The sequence below is a fragment of the Phaethon lepturus genome, unplaced genomic scaffold, assembly GCF_000687285.1.
Source record: "Phaethon lepturus isolate BGI_N335 unplaced genomic scaffold, ASM68728v1 scaffold7190, whole genome shotgun sequence".
NCBI lineage: Eukaryota > Metazoa > Chordata > Aves > Phaethontiformes > Phaethontidae > Phaethon > Phaethon lepturus.
In genome coordinates, this window is record NW_010509757.1 from 5,752 (window position 1) to 14,434 (window position 8,683).

Genomic DNA, 8,683 nt, shown 5'->3' on the forward strand with positions numbered 1-8,683 from the left:
TCAGCTTGAAGGTTAGGCTATTTAGAGTAATGAATTGAACATACTATAGCTGTCCTTAGGTTATTTTGTCACTGCTTAACTAATAGTTAGTTTTGGGTTTTGTTTGATTTTAAGTACATTTATCCCTACTTGTTGTGTTAAAGCCTTAAGACTATCAGTGCTTAGTTAACAAATTAAAAAGTTTTACAGGCAGCAGTACTTGCCAGTTTGTGTGCAGTTATAAGCCTGCTTGGGGCTTCCCTTAAGTAAGGACTGTACATGTGTTTTATCATTCAAAAGTTGGCATGATGAAACCCTGTCCCTGCCTGGGCTGTGTTCATACAAGCCTAATGCAAACACAAAGAGAAGGGTTCTATCTGTTTGTTTTACAACATAGGTGCTTTTAAGTCTTAGGTGGTTTTTATTCTGGAAGAATACTAGGGGAAATAAACAACCAACCAAAGGCAAATGAAAATCTATAAGGGTTAGAGTTGGTTTGGTATTTTGTTGGTTTTTTTTTTAATTGCTTTGACATACAAAGCTTAGAGTTATATATTCCTGTTTGGAGAAAAATCATGCTTTTTGTGTATGAGTGATTTTAGATCACCTATTTTTGTCAATCATACAGAGAGCAGAAGGCATTAATGGCTAAAACAAGGTAAAATATTGAGTGGAATTTTTAGTAATCAATTAATTTGAAGCTAGTTTGTTTCTGTACTGTACTGAAATGTATAGTGCCATAACTGTGGCATAACTCTGAGTCAATTCTGAAAGTGGGATTTATTCACGCTGGTGCTCTGGAATGTTTTCATCATAGCTAAATGCTGTGTTTCTAGTTACTATATGACTAAGCAAAGGAACTTCTGGGCATTTCAGAGGTCTTGGTGCAAAAATCCAACTGGTCACGTGAACTCATCCCAGAGTAGAAGTAGCAGCAAGCTTGCTGACTTTGCCAGATGTACTAGACTAGTGGGGCTTTCAGTCAGGCAGTTCCTTAAATGTCTGTGGTATCTGCAGAATAATTCCAGCGGTAAGAACTTAATTACCTTCTGCAAATTTATTTCAGATGCTTCTTTCCACAATTATTAGGTTTTAATATGAGAGAGAGAAACATTTTTTCCCAAAGCCAGCTGTTTCAATCAGATTGAGGGAGCAGATAACAAGATACTGAGTTTGTTAGTGGGAGAGTGTGTACAGGACTTTTGGTATGGGGTTAGACCAGTGGTCCTCATCAGGTAGTGAGGGAACTGGCATCTTGGATGCTGCAGCAGCATTTGACAATTTCAGGAAGTAAAGTTAGCGTTAGTGATTTATAACTAATGGGAGTGCTATCTTGTGCATTGTATCTCTTCTTTCTCTAGTCAATGATAATGACACCATTTCCTACAGCATTCTCTTGGAGAAACTGGCTGCTCATGGCTTGGACGGATGCACTCTGGGTAAAAAACTCACTTGGCTGGATGGCTGGGCCCGAGGAGTTGCGGTGAATGGCATTAAATCCAGTTGGCAGCTGGTTACAAGTGGTGTACCCCAGGGCTCAGTACTGGGGACAGTTCTGTTTAATGTCTTTATCAATGATCTAGATGAGAGAATTGAGGACACCCTCAGTAAGTTTGCAGAAGACACCAAATTAGGCGGGAGTGTTGATCTGCTTAAGGGCAGAAAGGCTCTGCAGAGGGATCTGGACAGGCTGGTTCGATGGGGTGAGGTCAGCTGTATGAAGTTTAATAAAGCCAAGTGCCGGGTCCTGCGCTTGGGTCACAACAACCCCATGCAACGCTACAGGCTTGGGGAGGAGTGGCTGGAGAGCTGCCCAGTGGAAAAGGGGGGGTGCTGGTTGACAGCCAGCTGAACATGAGCCAGCAGCGTGCCCAGGTGGCCAAGAAGGCCAACAGCGTCCTGGCCTGTATCAGAAATAGTGTGGCCAGCAGGAGGAGGGAAGCGATCGTGACCCTGTACTCGGCACTGGTGAGGTCGCACCTCGAATCCTGTGTTCAGTTTTGGGCCCCTCACTACAAGAAAGACATTGAATTGCTGGAGCATGTCCAGAGAAGGGCAACGAAGCTGGTGAGGGGTCAGGAGAACAAGTTTTATGAGGAGCGGCTGAGAGAACTGGGGTTGATTAGCCTGGAGGAGAGGAGGTAGAGTGGAGCCCTTATTGCTCTTTACAACTACCTGCAAGGGGGTTGTGGTGAGGTGGGTGTTTGTCTCTTCTCCCACGTAACAAGTGGTGGGACAAGAGGAAATGGCCTCAACTTGTGCCAGGGGAGTTTTGGATTGGATGCTATGAAACATTTCTTCACTGAAGAGGTTGTCAATCCGTGGAACAGACTGCCCAGGGAAGTGGTTGAGTGACCATCCCTGCAGGTGTTTGAAAGAGGTGTACATGTGGTGCTTAGGGATGAGGTTTAGTGGCAAATTTGGCAGGGCTAGGTTAATGGTTGGACTCAATGATCCTTAAGGTCTTTAAGATCAACCTAAACTGTGATTCTATAATTAGTGTCTTGCTGCTTCTCCTTTGCCTCTTTGGTCTGCTACCTTCTCTAGAAGATTCTGTTTTCTATTCCTTTTGTTATGATAATTATTTTACTATTTGTAAAATAATAATAATATTTCCAGAGTACCTCTGAATTAAAAAAAAAGCTGGATTTGTCTTAAACTGCTGCTGTTATTGTATCTTAAAAGTGAACTTGTAACTGCAGGCCTACCTGAACTTCCCTTAGTTAAGTTGTTTAGAGGCTTTCTGTGCTGTCTCTTGAAGCACTGCATGTTTTGAGCCACAACATGCTGTGAGGTTCCTAAAATCTGTTGTCAATGTTTAAGAGTTCTATGCACATGGTGTTCAGAAATTGCAGATACCATGATGGGCAAAGGAAAAAGACGGAAGGGACTTTTATTGCTAAAGGATGATGTAGATTGCTTGGACAAGAAAGCCAAAGGTTCAGAAAAAAACACAAGTCACTCAGAAATTGTCTTATACTGTGAATGGAACTTGCAAGAAAAGTAATGAGGGAGTGGTTGTTGCATTAGAAAGCCAGAAATAGCTTCACAGAGCATCCCCATCCTTTCTACAGTCAGAACTTTCTACAGTAGTAAAATCATTCATACATGTAGAAATGTAAACAGGTGTTCTGCTTTAAATGTTTTTCTACTAACACCTTTTTTTCGTCTCTTTTTGAGATTCTGCTATAATGCCACAATACTATGCTCTCTGGTATCTTCTGGAGGAAAAAAAATGTTTGGGTAATGCATTTGAAAGTCAGCTCTAAGTTGGAAGTGCACAATGGCAAGGAGCTTAATTCTCAAGCAGGCGACAGAGTCTGGAGGAAACGCCATGCAAATAGTTGTTTCTGTGTTAAAATTAGGATAGTGAAGTATTTTTAAAGTATGATGACATATGGATTGACTTTCAGGGATTTGACACTGTCTACTAAACCTCCACTGTCTCTGATTCTTTAACTTTTAGTTATGGCTAAGTACTGAGTTGTTCACTGCAGAGGATTTCCACAGGCATTCTTGTTGAATTATAGGTGGCATGGCAAGAACTGTCTATACAGAGGATGAATTAGGATGTATTTTTTAAATATTTGTCTCAGTTCAGCAAAATTTTGCTAAAGTTTGATACTCTGGTTTATTTCATGGACACAAATTTAATCCCAGTTGTTAAAAATCAAATATATATTAATTAGGTATTAACCTAGATGTCCTGCAAAGACTGGAATTTGGTTATTGTACTTCCTGAAATCACTGAGTCCTTGGGGAAAATTGAAGGATCTTTATATGCGAGTGTGATTCATGTGTCTTAAAGGATCTTGGGCAAATCCAGAAAGAAAGTACAAGACAGTTGTTTTTAAAGTTATTTAGTAAATTTAATTTCAGATATTCTTTTTCCCAGAAAGGCCAAGATGTACTACATTTACAGTATCAAATAAAAATTTCCAATTCTTTCTTGCCTTTTCTTGCTTTTTTTTTTTTTAAATCAAAACAAAAGAAAGACCAAGATTTCTGAAGGTTTCACTCAAATTCCTCTTCCTGTTTTTACAGGGAGAAGAAAGATGTTTCCTTTTCTTAGGTTTTTAACCTCAGCTTTAAACATCAGTTGCGTGTCTTTCCATTACTGCCTCCTATTTCTTCTTTTTATCCATTTCAGTGTTATTTTCTGATTAATAAATCAGTTGACCACTGATTAATGCCACACACAAATTAGGATCGTTTCCAAGCCTCTGAATCAGCACCTGTTTTACACAAATCTAAATATGCAGGATACGGCTTGGATCTTCCAAGTTAAATGACAGTACGAAGAGATTGAGGAAGTAAGAGACTGAAACCCATGAAGTGTGTCGATACTCATGATAGTCACGTGGCTTGGATCTTGCAGAGCTGAAATCCACGCACTGAACAGAATTTTCACTGCTGCTTCATTATAGCTGTGATTTGTTTGGGGTTTTTTTTACATTTTAATTATGCGTTCTTCATTTTTATATGTATGTGTCAGTGTGCGTGTCTGTCTGGTGATAGAGCCACACCTTAAAAATTCCTGAGAGTTACAGATAGACAATGTGAACTATTACCTTATTTCCCATTGTTCCCTTTGCCTGGGTGTTTTGTTCCGCCCCCCCCCCCCCCCCCCCCCGCTTTTGTATAAGTTGGGCCCAGAACTCAATAGCCACAAGAGAAAGAACTGGAAGAACTCTACCTATTCAGTCACATCTATTAGATTGTAAAATGTGGAAATGGGTAAAGTCATTTAGCTGATTCTCTTCTACCTAGGGATTATAAATAGGAAAAATCTGTTTTAGAAAAATATAATCTTTAAATATGTCCAGATTTCTTTAAGCAGTCATAATTGTTTGGTGTGAACATACATTTACAGTTGCTTGGAAACACAGACCTTATGTTATCCAGATGCAGCTCAGCTGAATAAAACAAGTGCTGTTACCACCAAGGAGTCCAAGTTTCATGTTAGGCAAAATTCCCACTAAGGCTGTCAAAAGCAGTGTACTTCAAGAAAGACCTAGTTGTTTCTGCATTTCACTGGAAAGTTGTGTTCTGTTACTGCCTACCAGAAACTTCGGCAGGGGATTAGAAGTCGAGCAGTGGGCTCTGACTGCCCAGCTACCACTGTGATATTTGGGTAGAAAAACAATTCCATTTGTGATAGAAAGTTTTGTTTCTACTTGAGACAGCAGATCAAATTTGAATAGAAGTAACAGGAAGTTATGTTGTCGGTGAGAAACACGAAAGTAGAAAGGGAGAGTAAAGAGAGGAGCTTTCCGGTGGGGAATTAGCTCAAATGGTAGAGCGCTCGCTTAGCATGCGAGAGGTAGCGGGATCGATGCCCGCATTCTCCATTTTCTGCTAGCAGGTTCAGTTTCTATCACCACTGTGAGCTGTGCTTCATTTTCTCAGTTACTAGTAGGTAACTTTTTTGCCGTTTTGGAAAAGAACGGCTTGTGAACTTCTGTTTTGTCTAAAATTAAGGTAACTGTCTACACAAAAAAGAAATAAATTCCTGTTGATGGATTTGAAAGAATGAAACAAAAGCACTCTGACAGATTCCACTGTTTCTTCTCATTTTTGGCCGTGATACAATTTTAGTGCCCTGTATATACTACCTAATATTGTGGAGCTATTAAAAATTTAGATGCATTTTTCTGTAGCAGTCTTGTGAGGATTAAAACTAAGTAATTTTAAGAAGCACATGCACAATATGAATGATTTGTTAGTGTTGATGAAAGATGAGCATTGTTTTTTAAAGTGCAAATCATTTTCTTATATTGGGTTGAGGAAGCAATTGAGTGAAATTGTGAGAGTGAATGTCAGGTGAAACTCAGGTTAGGAACAAGTGTGTCATGCCCATCCTAGCTACAGCAGGTGCAAGGTAGCTGGAGAGACAGTAATTCTATGGTGAGATGATGATTATATAGACGACTACATACTTTTACACCTTCTTATAGACAATTTAACTTTTCATATAATTAAAAACTAAACAACAACAAGCTGTCATTAAAATTCACTGCACTTGTAAGGGACAGAAGTGAATTTCATTTCCTGTGTTTACAGGATAACACTGTTAATATATGAGGCGTTTGTGAAGACATCGTTGTTCAGAGAGTTCATCACTGTAGTTTGCAAGTTGGGCTTTTTTTGTTCTTGTTTCTTTTTCTGTATGAAATGGTAGGTATTACTACCTATAGATTTTCTTTCCCAAACGCGAACAATTTGTAGAAGAAAACCTGGTGCTATCGTGCGTCTTCAGTTTTCCCCCTCAAAACGCTTGGAGAATGCGGGCATCGATCCCGCTACCTCTCGCATGCTAAGCGAGCGCTCTACCATTTGAGCTAATTCCCCGTCACTGACGTGTGGTGCCGCGGATTTAACTTCTGCTGAATCATAGCTTGGCTGCTTTACTTTGTTGCGTCAGTCCACCTATTTAGTAACACTGAATCATCGCTGTAGTTATGTGGAAAGCCTGGTTAGCATAAAAGTTACAATACTCGACATATGAGAAGCAGTAGCGCTGATGCATTTTCCTCGATGTTACTTTGATAAAACAATACTTACTTTCCTGAAGAAAGATTCTTTTTGTGCTTATGCATGAAGGAAAGAGGACTATTTTTTTGCCTCTCTTACAATGCAGATAACAGACTTGTAAATCTAGAAGGTATACTGTTAGAAGTCACTGAAGGGTAATGAGGTTTTCCTTCGCCCTGTTTTTCAAGTTTTTTTATTTTTTTTTCCAACTTTATTTTCTAATTAGCTGTATGAAATGATAAATATAATGGTTTAAAAGTTCATGTTTGTCATTGTTTGTGGGGAGAAAGTACTCATTTATATCTTCTGAAGTTATATTCTAGGTATGTCTACATTTTTGTATTGGCTTTGATGATTCATTTAAGATAGTACTGCATCTTAAATATATGGGGTTACTAAAAACATTTCAGAAATATAAAAATTCAAGTGTAGTTATACTAACTGACTTTGCAGTAAGAAGCACATTGGCAAAGCTCTATTCGCAGGTTATTAAATGAAGGAATGCTTTCTGGATTTAAAGACCAAAAATGTAGTTTATGGTGAGGGTGGTTGCACTGATACACTATTAAACAACAAAGGCAATGAAAATGATACTATGAAAGACTTCTCACTTGCTGTTTAAATGCAGAAGAGTAAGTTCTGCTAATGAAGTGTGCGAAATACTCCAGCAATACATGTGCTGGTGTTTTTCCCTAATGTATTTAACTCACTGGATGACAGCATCTAGTCAAACGAAAATAAATTATGAAATTAAGCATCAGCTAGTTATGACTTGTCTAAAGCAAGGTAGTTTTTCAAATCTAGCACAATCCAGATTCAGGCCAAGATGTGAAACTAAAACCGCAGTGTCACTGCAAGTATTCTCTTAGAATTAAAATATTCTCCTGCTTTACCTCAATCCTTGCACAACAATAAATAAAGATTTGTTCTTTCCATTTCTTGCAGTATATTGTAGCTGACTTCACTACCTCACTGGAGTAAACTGGAGGGGGAAAACAATTACGCAAAAGGGGTTTCAGTCCTTCTCACAGGCACACGTCTTAGGCTCAGTGACGGCCCACTATGTACAGTTTTCTTTACCTACCTGGTGCAGTCTGAGTCAGTATGAAAATGGCAGATTACCTCTCCCTATTTTTCATCCCCAAATCTCACTCTGCTGCCACTGAAAAGGCCTAAAGCTTGGACAGTTCAGCTCGCAGAAAAACAGATTGTTTGATGCCAAAATCAGATAAGGATGAGGAAAGACCTCTGCAATAGTACTGTTCTCAGTGATTAAAATGTGTATTTCATATAATTGACAGTCCATTGTTCTGTGCTCTCAAATTTGTTGTGATTGCTAAGTTTTCATGTAAGATGGTGAGGAAAACTCTCAAATTTCTCCACTTGGTTAGGAGAACTTCGCTACCTACATGGCTGAAAATAATCTGACTTCCTTAATTCCATTTTTTTCATTTCTCTAGGGTATTTCAGCTGTGAGGGCTTTGTGTCCCCATACTTTCATTTAACACAGAACACTTCGATGCAATTGTTTGTCAACACACATGTGAGCTGATACAAGCTAATTTAATCAGGTTTGAATTTTGCTTCCTAAGACGGTCTTCTTCAGGGACGTCAGGGCAAATGCGCATTTTGTATTATCTTCAGGCTGCTCCACTGCGTTGTCTGTGATGTGTGTCCTGGTTTCAGCCAGGGTAGAGTTAATTTTCTTCATAGAAGCTAGCGTGAGGCTATGTTTTGGATTTGGGATGAGAAAATGTTGATAATGTGCTGATGTTTTGAGTTGTTGCTAAGCAGTCAAGGACAGTCCAGCTTCTCGTGCTGGCCTGCAGCGCCAGGCTGGGGGTGCATGGGAAGCTGGGAGGGGACACAGCTGGGACAGCTGACCCAGGCTGGCCAAAGAGATATTCCATACCATATAACGTCATGCTCGGTATATAAAGCTGGGACGAAGAAGAAGGAAGGGGTGGAGGGACGTTCGGAGTTATGGCATCTGTCTTCCCAAGAAACCATTACACGTGACGCAGCCCTGATTCCCTGGGGATGGCTGAGCACCTGTCTGCCCATGGAGAGTAGTGAACAAATTCCTTGTTTTGCTTTGCTTGCGTGCGCGGCTTTTGCTTTACTTATTAAACTGTCTTTATCTCAAACCACGAGTTTCCTCACTTTTCCT

The 8,683-nt window shown here is 39.7% G+C and overlaps 2 non-coding genes across 2 annotated transcripts; one reads left to right on the top strand and one right to left on the bottom strand.

Moving 5' to 3' along the window:
* The first annotated feature begins 5,257 nt into the window (after positions 1 to 5,257).
* TRNAA-AGC lies at positions 5,258 to 5,330 on the top strand. Its single transcript has one exon. It is a non-coding gene; the product is annotated as a tRNA-Ala (tRNA).
* Positions 5,331 to 6,257: 927 nt separating this feature from the next.
* On the bottom strand, positions 6,258 to 6,330 carry TRNAA-AGC. Its single transcript has one exon. It is a non-coding gene; the product is annotated as a tRNA-Ala (tRNA).
* Positions 6,331 to 8,683: the final 2,353 nt, after the last annotated feature.